Source organism: Anolis carolinensis, chromosome 3 (assembly GCF_035594765.1).
Source record: "Anolis carolinensis isolate JA03-04 chromosome 3, rAnoCar3.1.pri, whole genome shotgun sequence".
NCBI classification, from domain to species: Eukaryota; Metazoa; Chordata; class Lepidosauria; order Squamata; family Dactyloidae; genus Anolis; species Anolis carolinensis.
Window position 1 is genome coordinate 69,631,217 of NC_085843.1, and position 20,951 is coordinate 69,652,167.

General features: G+C 40.6%; 1 long non-coding RNA gene across 1 annotated transcript; it reads right to left on the reverse strand.

The window, feature by feature from the left end:
- Positions 1–442: 442 nt before the first annotated feature.
- On the reverse strand, positions 443–16,541 carry LOC134297442 (uncharacterized). The gene is made up of 2 exons (XR_010004201.1): positions 15,880–16,541; positions 443–3,094 (listed from the first exon to the last, which is right to left on the reverse strand). It is a non-coding gene; the product is annotated as an uncharacterized LOC134297442 (long non-coding RNA).
- Positions 16,542–20,951: the final 4,410 nt, after the last annotated feature.

Here is a 20,951-nt window from a genome sequence, read left to right on the forward strand (position 1 = left end):
CTTGAAAGATCTCTTCAACTACTACAAAGAGAACCACCTGAAGCCTAACCCTGCCAAGACACAAGTGTGTGCATTCCACCTATGTATCCGTGTAGCCAACAGTAAACTGAAAGTTACTTGGGAAGGCCAAGAGCTCGAACACTGCTTCCATCCTAAATACCTTGGTGTCACCTTAGATCGAACACTAACATATAGGAAACACTGCATGAACACCAAGCACAAAGTAGCTGTACGCAACAACATCTTGCGGAAACTTACTGGCAGCGCATGAGGTGCAGACCCACAAGTAATAAGAACATCAGCCTTGGCCTTGTCTTTCTCAACTGCTGAGTACGCCTGTCCTGTCTGGCACAAGTCTGCCCATGCAAAGCAGGTGGACATAGCACTGAATGAAACATGTAGAATCATCACAGGATGCCTTAAACCTATACCTGTTGATAAACTCTACAAGTTAGCGGGCATTGCCCCTCCTGACATGCGACGGGAAGTTGCTGCTAACTGTGAGAGAAATAAGGTCGAACATTGTGAAAGCCACCCATTGCATGACTATCAGCCTCCTCCCACCAGACTCAAATCAAGGAAAAGCTTCATGAGAGCCACCACTCCTCTTGATGTTCCTTCAGCAACAGCAAGAGTGTCCCTCTGGGCAGCTAAACCAGGCAATTCCAACTGGATGGCCCCCTATGAAGGTCTTGCTCCAGAGGCAAACCAAGAATGGGCAACTTGGAAGTCCCTGAACAGACTCAAAAGCGGAGTGGGCAGACCAAAAGACAACCTGGCAAGATGGCACTACCTGGAGGAATCCTCCACCTTGTGTGACGGTGGAGCTGAACAAACAACTCCGCATATGTATGCTTGCCCACAATGCCCTGCCTCATGTATGGAGGAGGAGTTGTTTAAAGCTACAGACAATGCGGTCGCTGTTGCCCGCTTTTGGTCTAAAACTATTTAGCTGTTTGTGATTCCTTTATTTTATCACTTTTGGACTTGTTTGTTATGCAATGCTTTTGACATGAAATAAAAATAAAATAATAAAACTGAAATTTTCATATTTGAAATTTTCCCTTTTTTGCAGTTCAATTCTTCAATAAAATGCATACAAAATATATTGGGAACAAATGTGTGGTGCATACATATTTCTACATAGGTTATAACAATGTTTAAAAAAGGATTACATTGGGTAAACTAGTTACAAGAATTATGCATCTTGGACAAATTTCTATACAGAAAGCATATATCAGGAGAGATTGCACCTAAAATATCCTTACTTTCATATTCAAAACAACCCCCACAGCACATAAATATAGCTGATAAGGACATGCAAAATAAAAAATCAACCAAAAAACACATAAGGTTGTAAAAAAAATTAGAAACAAATAGAAACTGAAAATGGCCGATTCCTCCATTCCCTAAGCATGAGAGCCTACTTAATGAGAAAGCATGCCTCAAGAATAACACTATGTAACATTATTTTTGTTCCTGGGTTATACATATCATTTCCTAATTGGTTTTATTATAAAAACATGGGAAACATTTGTTAAAATACAATTTTTTTATATTTGTCTGGACATAGAAAAGTTTAATATGGCATATTTTCATTAAGGAAAATTACAAATGATGTGCCAAGACCAGGAGTTCCCAAACATTTTCAGCCATGGAGCCCTTTCTGAAGCAAAAGTTTATCTTGGAGCCCCAAGAAATGTTTAGTGTTTAGTACTCTCTGTCTATGTTCTATGAGGCATATTACACACCATATGTATAAAGAAGTATGAATAAGGTCTATGTATTAATAAAGGAAACAATAGTAAAAAAAAGAACTCGAGAAAATGATATTCATTATTTAAATCTACAAAATGATATAACAACTAGCTAAGATATTTGAAAAAAAATCTTACAGTGTTAAATGTACACCCTAATTTAATGTGCATGATGCACCTGCTTTTTTCAGCAGGGTTTGTCCATGTCCAGATTCACCGAAGTCAATTGAAGATGTACAACATCTTCATTCAAATGAGCTTGATATTTAGTTTTTGTAGCCATGTACCTCGAAAAGGCCATTGCACATAGGTACGCAGAACCAAAAGGCAGTAAGAGCAATTCAGCTTTTGAACTTAATATCAAAAGCTCATCCCCCAACTGAGCCCAAAATTAGGGAAGTGGTTTGCTTTTAAATGATCCCTGACAGTGTCTGTCTGAAACCATGTCTATAAGGAACTCAGTGAGGGCTGTTAGCTTTAACATCACTGAAAATGGATCTACAATCCATGCAGAATTCTTTCAAATCAGTTCCTGAGTGTACCTTGGAAAGTATTGATTCAATTTTAAAGCAAATTGTTAAGATTTTTTTATTATTATTGCTGGCAATGATTAATTTGTTATGTTATTTTCTTCTAAAAAGTGTGAAGTCAATGAGAAACATGTCAGATCATTATTCTCAATGCTTTCCATGTAGAACATTACCTTTTTCTTCAGCATAGCAATTTTATCATTAGCATTGAATATTGTCTTCCATTTCCCATGCATGGATGTGCTGAATTGGTTCATTTTCGAAAAAGAGTTTTGTCAAGTAATGATTTGCACAACCATTCCTGATTATTCAAAAAATCTGCTAGCAAACTGTTTTCATCACTCAAAAGTGAAGAAACTTCCATTTGAAGTTTAATAAATGGGAGAATGCTTTACTTCATAACAACCATTGTTCTTTATGTGTGTAATAACAATGACTCATGTATACTTCCCATTGTATATCTTCACACGTATTTTGAGCAGCCTACACTGCAAAGGTCATGCCTTAATAAAGTTGATAATTTTGATGGTATTGTATGGTGCCTGCTTTAATAAAGCTGCATTTTTTTTCATTGTGAGGGAATGTTGGTGTAGTGCACAATGACTACTTGTGCAGTTTTTTGAAACTTTCTTGATTCTTATGATAATGCCAGAAACATGATCTTCGCACCATCTGTGCACACGTCAATGCAATTGTTCCACGGTATCGTGTTTTCAATGAAGAAGGCATCAAGCAGGGGAAACAAATCACTACAGCTTGTAGAGGATGGGAGTGGCTTGCATAACAGAATATCTTCATGAAAAGAACCTGAAAATTCATAATGCACAAACATAATTAACACAGCTAATATAGCAACATTCAGTTGTAGTGAAAATTTTGTTTGACTGATACAGGAAATTATGGTATCTTTAACATAATTTGATAGATCTTGGATTCAATTATGCACAGAGTTATTTGATAACGGCACACTGGAGATCAAATTTTCAGGGTTTTTTTTCCACCATGCACTTCACTACCTTCACTAATAGTGGTTTTATAAGAGTTTCAGCAAGGGTGTGAGGTTTACCAGAAAGAGTCAGATCATGACTAACCAAGTACGATGCTTTCACTGCTTTCTCATTATTTGTCCTTGCATGGGATACAAATTTTGTGAATCTTCAGATACAATGCGTGCAAAGAAAAACTTTTTTTTGCTGGATGTATTGCCACTTTGTAGGAGTAAAGGTGCCCTCTATACTGTATCTTGTTGCATAAAAGTCAAGTTTTCAGCCATTTGTGTTCTTGTAGTCATCCTTCCCATTTCATTTCCCTAAGGGTCTCTGTGTACCAGGGAAGCTATTTTGTCATGTGTTGGAAAGGATGTTTGGGAGCTATTGTGTCAATAACCCTGGCTAGATTTTGATTCCATTTATAGACCAGGGATTCAACAGGATTGATGGTGATGCCAGCCATAGAACCCTCTAAGGCCTTCTGGAATCTCAAAGGATCTTTGACCTTTGAGGGCCAACCATTGTAATAGGTCCTCCACCCCTGCAGGGGTAGGTTATAGCTGTGATACTAGCCCTGACCAGAAAATGATCTGTCCATTGCAACTCAGAGGTATGGATCACCTCCACCCTTAGATCTGTATGTTCCAAGCTGAAAATCTCATCAAAGGTATGACCTGCCAAATGCATCAGTACAGAAACCAATTGGGATAGTCCCATGTGTTTCATGGACACCATGAACTCCCGAGCTGCACCTGACAAACTGGCCTCCAGTGGTATGTTGATGCCCAGAAGGAAAAGTCTGCTGACTCTCAACAACATCTGCATGACCAGTTCCGTGAGCTCAGCCAGGTAGTCTGTTAGGCAGTGGGGTGGACGGTACGCTAACAGAATCCCTAGTCTATCCCTGGTTTTCATCATTCCCTAATGTAAGAGAATGGTGAGTATTAGTACTGTAAAGATCCCATGAAGACAGGATTCTCCTTTATTAATAGCATAAATTTAGAAGTGAGAATATTAACACAAACCAAAAAGATAGAAAACATCTGTGGAATACATTCTTCAATAAAAAAATTCAATTAAAAAGCCTACAGAGTTATGCATGAAATTTATTTCTTAACTAATGGCAGGTTTAAGTGCTGAGATCATCTATTCCCTGAAAGGGAAGGGGAGATTTGTGATTTTAGCATGCCAAGCAGAGTTTATGGACATATGATTGTTTATGGATATTGTAAGACATTAATTGTAACTTTCTGTAATAAGGTTTGGAGACAAGAAATAGATTCATGAGCAAATATTGCTTATAAGGGCAGGCCACAGCAAGATACTCAGTTTCTTTTATGAAATTAGTTTCCTGTTGGCTTAAGAAACTGAAAAATCTAATTAAAATGTGAAATGCAAGTTCTTGACCTAAATATGTGTTTGGAAAATGAAGTGGCTAATGTTTTTTTTTTTTAAAAAAAAGAAAGTTTATGCTGATCCCTGATTTAAAAATAATGCTATATGCTTAGTAAGATCCTTAAAAACTGTAACCCATTGCCACAGATCAGGAAATTCCACTTCTGAATGTTCAGGTTGCATGGGACAGAATAACAAAGAGAGGTCTTATAAGTAATTTCATTTTGTTTACACCAGCTCTACTACTCCTTCCCACCTAAAGCCAAGGAAACTGCTATGATCTTAAACTAGTGTCTGACATCAGTAATGGACTGGATGCAGAAAAACAAATTGATTCTTAATACACATAAGACAGTTGGAAGGCAGATCAGGGAATGGGGATCTAGTCTGTGCTGGATAGGGTTACACTCCCCTTGAAGGCACTGGTCTACAGTTTGGGGGACCACCTGGACTCAGTGTTTAACCTGGACACCCAGGCATCTACGGTGCAACAACTGCAGCCATTCCTTGAGAAGACAGATCTAGTCATGGTAGTACATGCCTTAGTTACATCCTGTCTGTATTACTGTAACACACGCTATGTGGGACTGCCTATAAAGAGTGTTCAGAAATTTCAGCTGGTCCAAACAGCAGTGACCAGTTTGTTAAGTGAGGTTGGCTACAAGGAGTGGACAACCCCCTGTTGCAGCAGCTCCACTGACTGCCAGTTTGTTTCCAGATGCAATCCAAAGTGATGGTGATGACCTTTAAAGCCCTACACAGCTCAGGTCCAGGCTATTTGGCTGACCACATCTCCTTGTATAAGTATGTCTGGACACTGCAATCTTCAGGAGAGACTCTTCTCTCAGTCCCACCTATATCTCAAGCTTGGTTGGTGGGTACGAGAGAGCAGGCCTTCTCTGTGGCTGCCCCTCAACACTGGAACTCCCTACCCAGGGAAGACAGAATGCCCCCCCCCCCCCCCGGGGCAGGCTTTTAAAGAAGGATATTTTTAAGATCAAGCCAGAGGTACTGGGGTTTTAACTTTGAATATGTTTTAATCAGTTTTTATGGATTTTATCTGTGAATTCTTAATAACATCGATATTTAATTCTTTGTAATATTTGTATATTTGTAGATTTTTAAATGTGTTGAAGTGCTTTAAACATAAGCCACTTTGAGATTTCTTTCTAGAGAGAAAAAGTGGGGTATAAATAATAATAATAATAATAATAATAATAATAATAATAATAATAATAACTACAGGCCAAAAACGTGTCTGCCCACTATGTTTAAACTACTGACTGGCATCATAGCTGACAGAATTCAAGACTATCTTGAAGAAATAAACATCTTGCAAGATGAACAGAAAGGCAACAAATGGAAAAGCAGGGACACAAAAGACCAGTTATTAATTGACAAAATGATTCTGGAGAACTGTAAAAGACGAAAAGCTAATCTTCACATGATGTGGATTGACTACAAAAAGGTCTTTGACTCATTCCCACATAGTTGGATCATCAAGTGCCTGGACGCCATCAGGATCAGTAAAACGTTGGCACCTTTATTGAAAACATGATGGAGCACTGGAAAACTGAACTGTTTGTTGGAAATGAAAGCTATGGATTTCTCAACATCAGAAGAGGAATTTTCCAGGGAGACTCATTGTCCCCTCTGCTTTTCATTATTGCCATGATCCCTCTGTCAACAATCTTACAAAAAAACAAAAACAAAAAAAACCTCAGCTATCAAACATCTAAGAAATCTCACAGAATTTCACATCTGATGTACATGCATGACCTGAAGCTGTATGGGAAAACAGAAACTGAAATCCAGTCTCTGACTAACACTGTCCGAATTTTTAGCACTGATATCAGCATGGAGTTTAGTTTGGACAAATTTTCAACAGTGGCATTGAAGAAGGGAAAAATCATTGAAAGTGAGGGCATAAATATGCCTAATGGCCAAACAATAAAGTGTCACCAGCCAGAGGCCTATACATATCTGGGCATATTACAGCTGGACAACATCAAGCATGAACATGTGAAAACTGTGGTCAGCAAAGAATACACACAAAGGGTCAGAAAAATTCTCAAAAGCAAGCTCAATGGAGGCAACACCATCAAGGCCATAAACACCTGGGCCATACCTGTCAGAAGATATACTGCTGGCATTATAAATTGGACACAGGCGGAACTGGATAATTTGGACAGAAAAACAAGAAAACTCATGACCATTCATCATTTTCTGCACCCATGCAGTGATGTTGACCAGCTATATCAGCCTAGAAGATCAGGTGGCAGAGGACTCTTGCAAGTAAAACAAGCAGTCAAAGAAGAAGATCATGCCCTGGCAGAATATGTAAAGCAAAGTGAAGAACCTGTTTTGATTGAAGTCAAAAATCAGAAACTCCTCAAAGAACAGCAGACAAAAAAACCAGTACAAGAAAACCACACTACAAACTAGAGCTGACAGCTGGCACAACAAAACATTGCATGGAAAGTTCCTTGACAAAATTGAAAGAAAAGCTGATAGGGAGAAGACCTGGCTATGGCTCATGAATGGGACCCTGAAGAAGGAGACAGAAGGCCTGATCCTTGCAGCCCAGGAGCAAGCCATCAGGACAAATGCAATTAAGGCCAAGATCGAAAAATCAGCTGATGACCCAAAATGCAGACTGTGCAAGGAAACTGATGAAACCATTGATCATATCCTCAGCTGCTGTAAGAAAATTGCACAGACAGACTACAAACAGAAGCACAACTATGTGGCCCAAATGATTCATTGGAACTTATGCCTCAAGTACCACCTCCCAGCAGTAAAGAACTGGTGGGATCACAAACCTGCAAAAGTATTGGAAAATGAGCACGCAAAGATACTGTGGGACTTCCGAATCCAGACTGACAAAGTTCTGGAACATAACACACCAGACATCACAGTTGTGGAAAAGAAAACGGTTTGGATCATTGATGTCACCATCCCAGGTGACAGTCGCATTGACGAAAAACAACAGAAAAAACTCAGCCGCTATCAGGACCTCATGACTGAACTTCAAAGACTCTGGCAGAAACCAGTACAGGTGGTCCCGGTGGTGATCGGCACATTTGGTGCCGTGCCAAAAGATCCGAGTCGGCACTTGGAAACAATAGACATTGCAAAAGGCCACCCTGCTGGGAACTGTGCGCATCATCCGAAAATACATCACATAGTCCTAGACACTTGGGAAGTGTTCGACTTGTGATTTTGTGAAACGAAATCCAGCATATCTATCTTGTTTGCTGTGTCATACAATGTTGTTGTGTCAATAATAATAATAATAATAATAATAATAATAATAATAATAATTTACCACTGTTCGCTAAAAGTTAATCTATCTTCTTCACTATCCTGATAAATTGGATTCATCAATTTCATTATTTGTTGTTTTTTAAATCTTGTTAAGACAATGAGCTTTCTTTAAAATGACATTTAATGGGACATTTTTTTAAACAAAAAAAGCTCATTGTCTTAACAAGATTTTTAGGGCTCTGCAAAAATTCAGAACTGGATCATAAGTCATAAATGTTTTGGAAAATCCGTAGTTACATCATGCTTTACAAAGACAACACTGAGCTCTCCCCCAAAGACAGACAAATTTAAACAACCATTTATGGAGTTCTTATAAAAACTTAATTACTTTGTGTTAGTTGCAATGAGTCAACTTCTTTTTCAATGCAGGCAAACTCTCCTGGGCAGCGCAGCCAAATAGATATGTGACATGCTCTCAGCCTATCAAGGCAGAGAGAGAGAGTAGAAGAGTGGAAGTGCTGCTGGCATTTTCTTTAAATGCCGCCATTATGCAAGTGGGCTGGGAGGGAGACTGAGGTTAGTACAGGAGCTAGGAGCTGAATTTGTCTGTTCTTGAATGCTTTTGCATGTGCCATGCAAGCTTAGTTTGTCTAGCAGCTTAGAATTCATTTTAGAATTGCCAAAACTTAGGATCTGTGTGTGTGTGTGTGTGCGCGTGTGTGTGTGTCGGGGTCCATTTAGGATTCATTTTGGGTTTTTTCCCCCCAATTTTACCCCTTTGAATTTCTTTCTATAAACTGCTTTCTTTATTTTTTAGTCTATTTTAATTCTGTTTTAATTCTAATCTAGTCTTCTTGCTTTCCATTCTATTGGTTTTAAAGGTATAATTAAATTCTGTAAAGTGAAGTGCTTTGTTTTCTAAAATCCCAAGTTGCTAGGGGTGTGCTGCTGCTGTTGCTGCATGGCCAATATTAATTCAAACACCATAAATTTTGGAGTCAAGTGAGAAGGAGAATTCTAGTCTAGTAGCATTGGCCAACCAAACCAGCCTGTTCCATTCCTTCCCCATAGTGTGGGGTGATTTGTAGTACTACCAAGTACCTTGCTTTCCTTTCTATGGGTTTAAAAATATAATTCAGTTCTACAAAGTGAAATGCTTTATGTTGTGCCATTGTAGAGAAATTAAAGGGGATAGCTCTTGTAGTTTGGTTTTTAAAATGTTGCTCGTAAAAACTTCAAAAAATTCCTAATAATCAGTGGATGAACAAAATGTTCTGAAACTTGGGGGGCTTACAGTGGTCAATGTGTGCTACAATTCTAGCAAGTTTAATCTCAATAGCCCTAAAATGAGAGAGAAAAGAGTGCAGGAAGTATTCCCACTGGCACAAATGACCGAATGACAAAACCAAAAACATTTCAGAACTTCTTATTATAATTTACATTTTTTTCAAAACACTTTAGAAACAAAACAGAGGTCCCCAAATGTCCAAAATACAAATGAAGAGGATTTTTGGCATTTCACACACCTCTAATAGGTATAAATGATAGGGCTAAATAATTCCGAACCCTGAGTTATGTTTGTGTTTCAGTAGTATTCGGCCCATTGGTGGCAATGGGGAAATTTTAGAGGCTTGTTTCGCCATCATTTTTATGGCTATTAGGATTAAACTTGACACATTTGTAAGACACATTTACAGGCTTAAGCCTGCCAAGTTTCATGATGTTTTGCCTGTCCACTGATATTTTTGGAATTTTACTAATAACATTTTAATAAAAAATGACAACAGGGATTTCTGGGATTTGAAGTCCAAAACATCATGCACCACAAGAAAGGAGGAGAATAAACAGAGCCATCTCTCTGATTGGCTGTGGAATGTGATGCAGCAAGCGTGACTGTGCTCACCACTTAGCCCCATTGCACCCCACCTCTACTATATTGGCAAGATTATCAAACTTCATAAAATAAAAAGATAATTAAAATGAGGAATTTCTTCCCCAAGACAGTAGATACCAGTATTTTTAATGATCTATAATAGAGGTAAAAAGAATATTTGAAAACATTTTTAAACATTCTTTCAGAATGTATTTCTTGAGTCTTAGCAAACTGACTAGAAGAATTCTGACTGGTGAGAATCTTCACAATTCAGAGCTTATTTTGTACATTTGCATGTTTTTCTTTTCCTTTTTTACACAGGAAATAGTGACTGAAGTACTACATCAGGAGACATAGCTATGAGATATAGCTGTTCAAACCCACTTTTTCTTAGAGGTAGTCTCCTAAACATTGTCATTATATTGTTGGCGGAGAACAGAAGGAACAAAAGAGAAACTTCCAGTTATTGTTACTGGACATACAACTATGGTCCATGGGTCTTTGGAGCACTTGTGGATAATGTCATTGCTTTGCTTACAGCTATGAAAAAAAAAACTTATCTTGTACCCCATGGTCTACAGAGATCAGGGAATTATTCTGTTCCGGAAAGGAAGTTATTTGTGTGTGTGTGTTGGGAGGGAGTGGAGAAAATGGTCTCATTGCAGGTCGATAGTAAATTACATCCTCTACAAGGACCAATAAAATGAGTGGCAATGCTATCATTATTCACCCCCCCCCCCTTTTTTTTGTAAAAAAATAAAGATAATAAAAATAATGTGGGCTAGGAGATATAATTTAGTTGTGCATTCATAACAATGTCAATGTGGCATGCCAGCATGTAGATCTAATCTGATGTAAGGGGATGAACATAAATATGGCATGGCTATTAATATAAATACATATTCTAAATGTATGAAAACATATTCTTAGTTTAAAAGGTTCCCAGCATTGCTAATGCTAAAATGTGATAGTAGGTAGATTTTCATCTAAGATTTTTGTCAAAGGTGTATTAATATTCTCAAGGGACTGAGGCTTGAATTGTATTAGGCTATCCTTGTATTATTCCTAAATTAAAAGCAGAAAGCCTAGTGCACCTGAAATAATTTATATAAGATCAGGAAAGAGCAAACTATTTTTACACAAAGAAAAGCCACACCACTGTATGACAGAGATAGATCCATTTTCCATTGCATAATTCAGCAGTAGTAATTGCTGCTGTGAAACACAATAGATTAAACAGGAAAAGCAAATTACTTTCCAAGTTGGAGCACCAAGAAAACATTCATTTCTGAAGCTTACTATTATACTTATTAAGTGCCTAACAATAATAAAATTATTGGAAACATTATAAAATGAAACACTTCCTAGTTATTATGTGTAATAACCCTCTTACCTGAGCATTTCTATTATGTTTTGAAGACCACGCTGAGAATAATATCAATTTAAAATGCTACAAGATTATGCTTAAATATTTAATAGGTGATCATTAAAAAGTCATTCAATCTATTTGCATTAAACATTTTCTCATCTATTTAATCTTATAATAGCATTGCATATTAGACACTGGGCCAAACTGAGATTGGTACAATAAGACATGTTTCCTTTCAATTAAATTTCAGTCTACAGAACAGATTTCTATGTGACGGAGGCTTGAAAATAACTAGAAAAAAAATCCAGTTACTCAAATTTTAAAAGACTTGTGGGATAAAGAATAAGAGCAAATGAGCAGCAAACAGAAAAGTGAAAGGTAGTTTAACATCAAAATTATTAGTAACTTATGCACTGAATAAAATAGATACTTCATCCTTAAGATCAATGCAACAAGAACTGCACTCATGTATAGTAGGATTATAAAAATATCTGTGGTTTTATGTTTCACATGAGTGAATCAGGCACTCTTTTTTCTCATTGCATATGTGTGTTTGTATGCCAGGTGTCCTCAAATTTGTTCCAATTAGACAAGAGACAAAGCATTAGTAAGATTTACCGATGTATCAACTCACCATACAACATTGATTGATTCAATGGGTCTATTCTAGTTGAAAGTACCTAAAGCCAAGGAAGCTGTCCTGACCCTAATCCAGTGGGAACAGGGAGAAACCCTCAGGATGTACTGGGAGCAAGTGAAAGGCCGACTTTATGTCACGTTTTGCCAACTTAGCACCCAAACCTTTCCTATGGACCACCCTAACGGCCATGTCAAATGAGGTGTACTGTACTGAGCAGAGCTCTGATGGGATTGCATCGTTAACTGATTGGCCAGTTGGGTAGGATAAGTGGTGTATTAGTCGGTATTCTCCCGGGGTTTTTGGGGGGACTATCCCTAAAGGGGATACTCTTAAATCGGGCAAAGGGGGGGAGGAGGTAAAGCGGCCTATAACTCGACCCTCATTCAATTCCTTAGCAATCTTATCTCTAACAATAACTTACATGCCCCTAATAGAACACAGGTTCTGTGACATCATTGGTTTGCGTATTCCCCAGTACGGAATACGGAAACCCAGGTTAAAAGCTTCCCAAATGAACTTAAATGATTCTCTGTCAGGGTAGCTGGATAGCAATTGTCGCAATTGTGGCAGCTTAATTGGGCTGGGCCCCTTTTGCTTGAAAACTGGGACCACCTCCGGGTTTGTCCTGTCTGTTGTTGTTGAGTCCCCGTTGATTCCCTTTTGCTTTAAAACAATTCCAAAAGGAATGGGGGCCCTTACAAAGTGAGCATGCATGCTTGTAATGGCACGCATGCCTGTTGCAAGCCCCTTGCATGCCAAATGCCCCGCAAAGCCTGTTGCCCTGCGGTTGACCTGACTGGGTTTTAATGGTGAGTGCTGTGGAGCGTGACTGCATCAAGTGGCCACTATGGGTCCTCTCCCCTTGAATAGGCCTAGCTGGGGTCATCAAATGGATCCACAGGTGAGGGTGGACGACATCCCACCGTAAAGCGGGATATAAGGCAGCTTTCATACGGAAAGCCTCGTCGTAGGCTAACCATGATGGACCTGAAAAATCACCATATGCTCTGTGTATTATATCCATTTATCTTATCACTAGCTGAGCCCAGCCACACGTTGCTGTGGCGTTGTCTGGTGGTGTTGGTGAGAACTTGTGGAGGTAGTGGTGGTATTGAATGTCTGTTGTATGGTTGTCTTTATGTTCAGTATGCATTTGGTTGTTTGTGTACTGTGAAAGTGGTGAGGGTAGAGGGGTCTATGTCCCTGTGTAGTATTGTATAGTATTTATACATTGTCCATGTGTTGTGAATGCTTGGATTATGTCCTGCTGCATAGTAGAAGGGGTTGGGCTGGATGGCCCTTAGGGGTCTCTCCAAACTCTTGGATTCTATGCTTCTATCATCATCATCATCATCATCATCATCATCATCATCATCATCATTATGTAGAGGCTGGATGGCCATCTGTCAGGAGTGCTTGGATTATGTCATCCTGCATGGTAGAAGGAAGTTGATCTGGATGATCCTTAGGGGCCACTCCAAACCTTAGGATTGTATGATGTTGTTGTTATTATTATTAGTATTAGTATTAGTATTGAGAGGCTGGGTGGCCATCTGTTGCGAGTGCTTGGATTGTGTCCTGCATGACAGAATTGGGTTGAACTGGATGGCCTTTAGGGGTGTCTCCTAACTGTCTGATGCTATGATTCGATGTGTATTATTATTGTGCAGATATTGGATGGCCATCTGTCAGGAGTGGTTGGATTGTGTCCTCCTGCATGATATAAGGAAGTTGAACTGGATGATCCTTAGGGGTATCTGCTAACCTTAGGATTGTATGTTATTATTATTATTATTATTATTATTATTATTATTATTATTATTATTGAGAGGCTGGGTGGCCATCTGTTGGGAGTGCTTGGATTGTATCATTCAATGGCAAGTTGGGTTGGACTGGATGGCCTTTAGGGGTCTCTCCTAACTGTCTGATTGTATGATTCGATGTGTATTATTACTGTGCAGATCTTGGATGGCCATCTGTCAGGAGTGCTTGGTTTGTGTCATCCTGCATGGTAGAAGGAAGTTGAACTGGATGATCCTTAGGGTGTCTCCTAACCTTATGATTGCATGATATTCTTCTTCCTCCTCCTCCTCCTCCTCCTCCTCCTCCTCCTCCTCCTCTTCTTCTTCTTCTTCTTCTTCTTCTTCTTCTTCTTCTTCTTCTTCTTCTTCTTCTTCTTATTGAGAGGCTGGGTGGCCATCTGTTGGGCGTGCTTGGATTGTGTCCTCCATGACAGAATTGGGTTGGACTGGATTACCACAGTAATTATTTCAGTTCAATTATTACAGTAGAATCTCACTTATCCAACATTCGCTTATTCAGTGTTCTGGATTATCCAACGCAGTCTGCCTTTTAGTAGTCAATGTTTTTGTAATCAATGTTTTAAATTAATTGTGATATTTTGGTGCTAAATTTGTAAATACAGTAATTACAACATAGCATTACTGAGCATTGAACTACTTTTTCTGTCAAATTTGTTGTATAACATGATGTTTGGTGCTTAATTTGTATAATCATTACCTAATTTGATGTTTAATCGGCTTTTCCTCAATCCCTTCTTATTATCCAACATATTCACTTATCCAACGTTCTGCTGGCCTGTTTATGTTGGATAAGTGAGATAATCACTTATCTTATATTATCTGCTTAGAACTGGATTATATGAGGCCCCTGCTACACAGCTGTATAAAATGCACACTGAAGTGAATTATCTGGCAGTGTGGACTCAAGATAATCCAGTTCAAAGCAGATAATATAAGATTATAAATGGGTAATATAGTTGTGTGGAAGGGCCTTGAGTCTACACTGCCATATAATCCAGTTAAAATCAGATAATCTGTATCTTATAGGCAGTGTGGAAGAGGTCTGAGGCCTAACTGTGCCTGGCCCCTGGGCTGAGGAGGTTGCTAGGAGACCAAGTGGGCAGAGTTTAGCCTTGTAACTGGCAGCAATTGGATAAAAGCAATTATTCCTTTCCCTCTAATTAGGACTTTATTTTTCTTTTCTTTTTGTTGTATGAACGTAGAGGCATGGATGAGGGGTTGTGTTGCCAAGTTCGTTGTTTTATTGCTGTTATTATATTGTTGTGTCGGGCAAGGCCCCATGTAAGCCGCCCCGAGTCCCTCCGGGGAGATGGGGCGGGGTATAAAAATAAAGTTGTTGTTGTTGTTATTATTATTATTATTATTATTATTATTATTATTATTATTATTTAGTGTTTCTGGGATGTGTAGTTTTGTTGTTTTGTCCTAGGCCAAAATTTTTTTATCCTTTTATATATATAGAAGGAATATGCCCGCCATGGTTGAGATCAGACTATGACTCCCACACAAATATGGAATCCTGAAAACCAGTTTTGCCAATTACGCTCTACCTTCCTCATTCTGACTTTGTCTCTTTCCTTGTCATCCATACAATCCCAATCTTTTTTCTCAACCTCTCTGAATAATAGGGAGAAAACATCGATGTATTCACTCTTTAGTATTTTTTCAATGATTCCCGAGGTAAGATGATCACCCAACATCAGATCTAGATCACCTGCTGTAATATCTGTGGTATCTGGTCTGCTGTAGGCACTGATCCCATCCCCCTTCCCACCTGGGTGGCCTGTTGTCTCTGTCAGAGTAATTTAAGCAGCGCAGCAGCATTTGGATGGAGTCAGAGGAAAGTAGCACGAAGAGACATCAGAGACGATGGTAAAACTATATACAAGTTTTACTGTAAGCAGTAATCAAGACAAACAGACTTGCAGATGAACACAGGATTTGACTCAACTCAGAACTGAACAGAACTGATGCAATCAGTAATGCACACACACACTTGTGTATGGACACTCCCCAGCTCCAGCCACACATCAAGGTCATCACAGCTTCTTAGCAATTAACTCTTTCCAGACTATTGCACACTATGGATGATGCAATCAGTATGCAATACAGACAAGACACAAATTTCATTTAAACACTATCAATACACAAATCCCACATTAACAGTCTCGTGGTTGGCCACACACCCAAGGCAGAGCCGATGTACCCCCAATTACATCAAGAGCCATTGCCTCACCTCTACCCTCCATTGCCTCCTGTTGAACATCTTTGGGCTGAAAAGCGCTCGGGCTGGCAGATTCTCCTGCATCCATGTCCCTTTCCAACGCTGCTAAACGAGACAACACAGAAGCATTAAAACTTTCTTTTCCCTTAATCCCTGCCTTATTACCGGCAGACTGAGAGGGGGCTTGTTTCTTCTCTAGTTCTTCAATTTTGGCTAAGATGAAAGCCTGCTCCACCATCCTTTGTTCCGTGTCAGAGTTTGACTCGGCATGGTCCACATTAATAGATGCCGAAAGCCTTTTTTGGGTGGGGAAAAAAGGCGCGGGGAAAAAAGCTCCCTCATGCATGCACCAGTAAGGCTCTGTAGGCCAGTCGAAGCGGTGGCAGCTTCTTAAAGGGTGAAGGAGGAGAGGTAGGAGGAAAAGAAGGAAGCTGCCCTGTCTGTGTTGCACCCAGGCTGGGCCCTTAAGGGCTCCTGCAGCACTGGGGAAGACGCTGGGCTCAAAATGCTCACCAGAGCTCTGGTTGATCTTGTGGAAGCCGGAGAAGGAGGGCCCCAAGTAAGCAAATGAAGGGGGGGTAAGTGAGAGAGGCTGGAGGCCCAACAAGGCCAGGCCACAAACGAGAAAAGGAAGGAACCCGGGGGGGGGGGGGGGTTGGAGGGAGGCAAGCCTTGGCTAGGGATTCTAAATTGAACTTTTACTTTAAAATTACGATCTAAAGAAAGCAAGAAAGTCCCCCCAAAAGAGCAAAATCTTGGATCCAATCCACCCCCCCCCCCCACTCGCTCCAAACCCTTGATGGCTTCTTGCAGTGCACGTTGTCACTTGCAGAGCAGCAACGACGACACGTCCTCTTCCTTGTGCTGCAGGGAAGTGAATGCAGAAGGTGGGGGCTACCTGAAGCAAGGTTTCTTTAGCCCCTCCTCTTTGCCAACTGGCGGGAATGCCAGCCAGAACCAACTGGTCCTTCGCAGGGGGATTCAATTGCTCCCCTCCAGCCCTCTGTCTGGAGGTGCATGTTGTATTTAGAAAGACCTGAAGTGGGTTTTGAACCCTTTAAGGTTCATGAATTGAATCTGAACAAGGGAGTCCCTGATGGTGCAGCGGGTTAAACCGCTAAGCTACTGAACTTGCTGACTGAAAGGTCAGCAGTTCAAATCTGGGGAGCAGGGTGAGGTCCTGCTCTTAGCCCCAGCTTCTGCCAACCCAGCAGTTCGAAAAGATGCAAATATGAGTAGATAAATAGGTACCACTCCAGTGGGGAGGTAACAGCCCTCCATGTAGTCATGCTGGCCACAAGACCTTGGAGGTGTCTACAAACAATGCCAGCTCTTTGGCTTAGAAATGGAGATGAGCACCAACCCACAGAGTGAAGGGAAGTCATAGGGAGGAGGGAGCAAGCTTGTTTTCTGCTGCCCTGCAGACTAGGACACGGAACAATGGCTTCAAACTACAGGAAAGGAGATTCCACCTGAACATCAGGAAGAACTTCCTCACTGTGAGGGCTGTTCGACAGTGGAACTCTCTCCCCCGGGCCGTGGTGGAGGCTCCTCCTTTGGAGGCTTTTAAGCAGAGGCTGGATGGCCATCTGTCGGGGGTGCTTTGAATGCGATTTCCTGCTTCTTAGCAGGGGGTTGGACTGGATGGCCCATGAGGTCTCTTCCAACTTTTCCAACTATTCTATGATTCTATGATTTGGACATGACTAGACTCAATGTCAGGGGAAAAGCTGTACTTTTACCTATAGAGTGAACATGGCAGTTTATTTAATCATAAAGTGAATGCTGGCATGGTGGATGCTGGCTTGGTAGCTCAGGGTTGCACCCTAAACAACCCGGGGGCCGGGCTGTGGCGCAGCTGGCTAGTAACCAGCTGCTATAAATCACTACTGACCGAGAGGTCATGAGTTCAAAGCCCGGGTCAGGTTAAGCCTCCGACCATAAAAAAAAAAAAATAGCCCCGGCTTGCTGTTGACCTAGCAGCCCCGAAAGACAGTGCATCTGTCAAGTAGGGAAAAATTAGGTACGCTTTATGCGGGAGGCTAATTTAACTAATCTACAACACCATAAAACTGCTCACGAGGAAAAGAATGAGGAAGAACAGCCACCAATGGACGGTGAAGCAACAGCTCCCCCTGTGGCCGGAATCGTGAAGCTGGAAAGATGTTAAAAATGCCTCTGTGTCTGTCTAAAACTGAATGTTGTTTGTCTGTTGGCATTGAATGTTTGCCATATATGTGTTCATTGTAATCCGCCCTGAGTCCCCTTTGGGGTGAGAAGGGCGGAATATAAATACTGTAAATAAATAATAAATAAAATAAATAAACAAGCTATTAGGCAACTTCATATAGAATTCTTGCAAAAATAAATATTGCATCTGAGTAAAACGTGACTACATATAAATACATACAAACTCACCAATAAGGGGCAAGAGTTAAGAACCCCTGATATAGCATTTTATATGCCTTAGAAAACTGTTTATTCAAAATGAATTGATCATTTAGGCTTCCATATCACTTTCTGACTCTTCCTATTCAGTTCAAAGTTACTAAAAAGTTAGCCCAGATATTAGTTTGTTTATTTACATTTGCCTTCCCCAGTTTGGTGCCTTGTAGATATGCTGGGAAATGCAACTATAGTGATCTGATGTAAATACCGTACTGTAAATAACTCACGTCTACAATTTTCCCTCAAATATTCATTTTCTACTGCTTCCCACCTTATCACTTGACTAAATATTGTCAATTCAGAAAGTGGAAAAATGTGTACCTTTCTACAGATTGATATACAGAGAGGGATAGACAGAAGGAGAAAGGCCATCACTGCTAGGATTGCAAAAAAAGGACAGGCTAAAACACACAAGGCATAGCAATTTGTCAATTTTTATGCATTCAGTCTGTCATCATTTTAAAAATGCTTTAAAATTTGCTCACAAGGGGTAGTTGACTTCTGTCAGATTAGCATTTTCATAAGCCACATTGCCCAAATATCTGTTTACCTTGTGTTAATTGCAAGTGGGCTGGATATTATTTAAAAATGGAAAGCAATAACTTGCATTGAAAGAGGTGAATATATAAGAGGGTTTGAAATGCACTCGTTGTGGGGAAAACTGGCCTATCAGCTGAGAATAACAAAATTACAAAAAAGATTATTGCAGATAATTTTAATAAATTTAACGCTAGTAATGAAGACATCAGAATAGTTTAAGTTGGCTCAGTTATTAAAACAAATGAAATCTGAAAAGGACTGATAATTGTTAAAACAACAACGAAGGAAGATATTAGATTCTTATGTGTAATGACATATCATGGAATGCCAAAATCAGAAACATTCTGCTATAGTATTTCTGATTTCTATATAAAATTATGACAGTGGGACAGTGAAAAATAAAAACAAATACATAAATATTAACTAAAATATTTAAGCATTAAATCTGAGAAATGGCTCAAAATAGTCACCCTCTCTCTTATTCCACAATAAACTCTCCCCCCCCCCCCCGGACAGCTGGAGGAGGGAAGTGGCTTTGCCCCCTCCCACTGAAAGAGAGAGATGAGGGGGTGGAGCTTCTAGGAAGCAGCCCACCCCCTGGATCACGCACCTTCTGGACGTCGAGGAGGAAGGAGCCAAAAGTGGGATCTCCAGCTGACCTGGGCCTGGGAGCATCGAGGAGAGAACTTGTTGGAACTCATTATTTTATTTCGGATACTGAGAGGTATGTAGGTCGGCTGGCAAGGTGAAGGAGCTGGGATGGCAAGGTTTACCCTTGCTTCCCCTATTCTCCTCCCTCGCCGGTTGTGTTTTTGGATATCTCCATTTCCTCCTAGGTTTGCTGTGGCTCGGGATAGGTGCGGTGGGGGGGGGGGGTGCACGGTAGTCATGCACCTCCCCGGCGTTCCTCCCAGCCGAGCTTCTGCTCTCCCTTGTAATAGGCCTTGAGGTGGTTTGTGGCTCGTTGGCTGTTGTGGTGGGCATGTTTCCTCTAAAGAGGGCTCTTTTTCCTTGTGGGGATGTTGGTCTGCGTGTTTGAGTCTTGTGCTGAGGGGTTTCTTTCCAGGTTACTTTGAATTCGTGCTGTGGGGATTTTTTGCGAAGGGAGCTCTTTGGTTTGTGTACTTGGGACTAAGGCAGGCTAACATTGTGCAGGTTTGGCCACCATTTAGATGGTGCTTTTTGGTGCCAACTCTAGTTTGTCCGGCTGCTGCTGGGCAGATTTCAGTGTAGCCAGGCAGATGGGTGTGGCCTAGGTTTTGAATAATGCGCTGGCATGTGTCGGTGGTTATTAAGTATTGTGCCATTTTGGGTGTGGACTTTGGCACTGGCCACCATTTTTTATTGGTGTCAGCCATTTTATTTGCTTCTGTCGGCCATTTTGGGCATGCCTCGGTCATGTTGATCAGGCTAGGTAGCCATTTGGTAAGGTATGTCGACCATTTTGGGTCAGGCACGGTGGCCATATTGAGTGTGTCGGGAAGCCATGCGGTAGGGCAGGGGCACCATGTTGAGTAGGCCAGGTGGTCATTTTTGAAGAGATGTGGTGGCCATATTGAGTGTACCATTAAAGTCATGTGTTCAAGCCCGGGCGCTATCTTGGGTAGGCCAGGCAGCCATTTTGGAGCAGACTCAGCAGCCATTTTGTATGTGTCATTAAGACATGCGGTCAGGCCTGGTGCCATCTTGGGCAGGCGTGGCGGCCATTTTAGGACAAGTCCTGGTGGCCATTTTGTACAGACTTCACTGCCTCTCTTGCAGGCCCACCGGCCATTTGGTTAGGCACTGTCTGCTTTTTCTATACTGGACTGAAAGTTAATGGTCCCTAGGCCACCCCCCTCCCTTTTTTCTTTTTAATATTTCCTCAATTTACTCTTGTTTATGTGTTCTATCTAGGCTCGCTGTATTTAAGTGGGACCACCCTTTTGGGTTGTGGGGGGTCCACTGATACAGAAACTATAGTAGTAATAATAATAATAATAATAATAATAATAATAATAATAATAATAATATGACGACTTTAATGGGCCATAGCCTTTTTGTGGGTGCATAACTCATATACTTGGGCTTATTGTGCGTATGAATAGGATCACCTT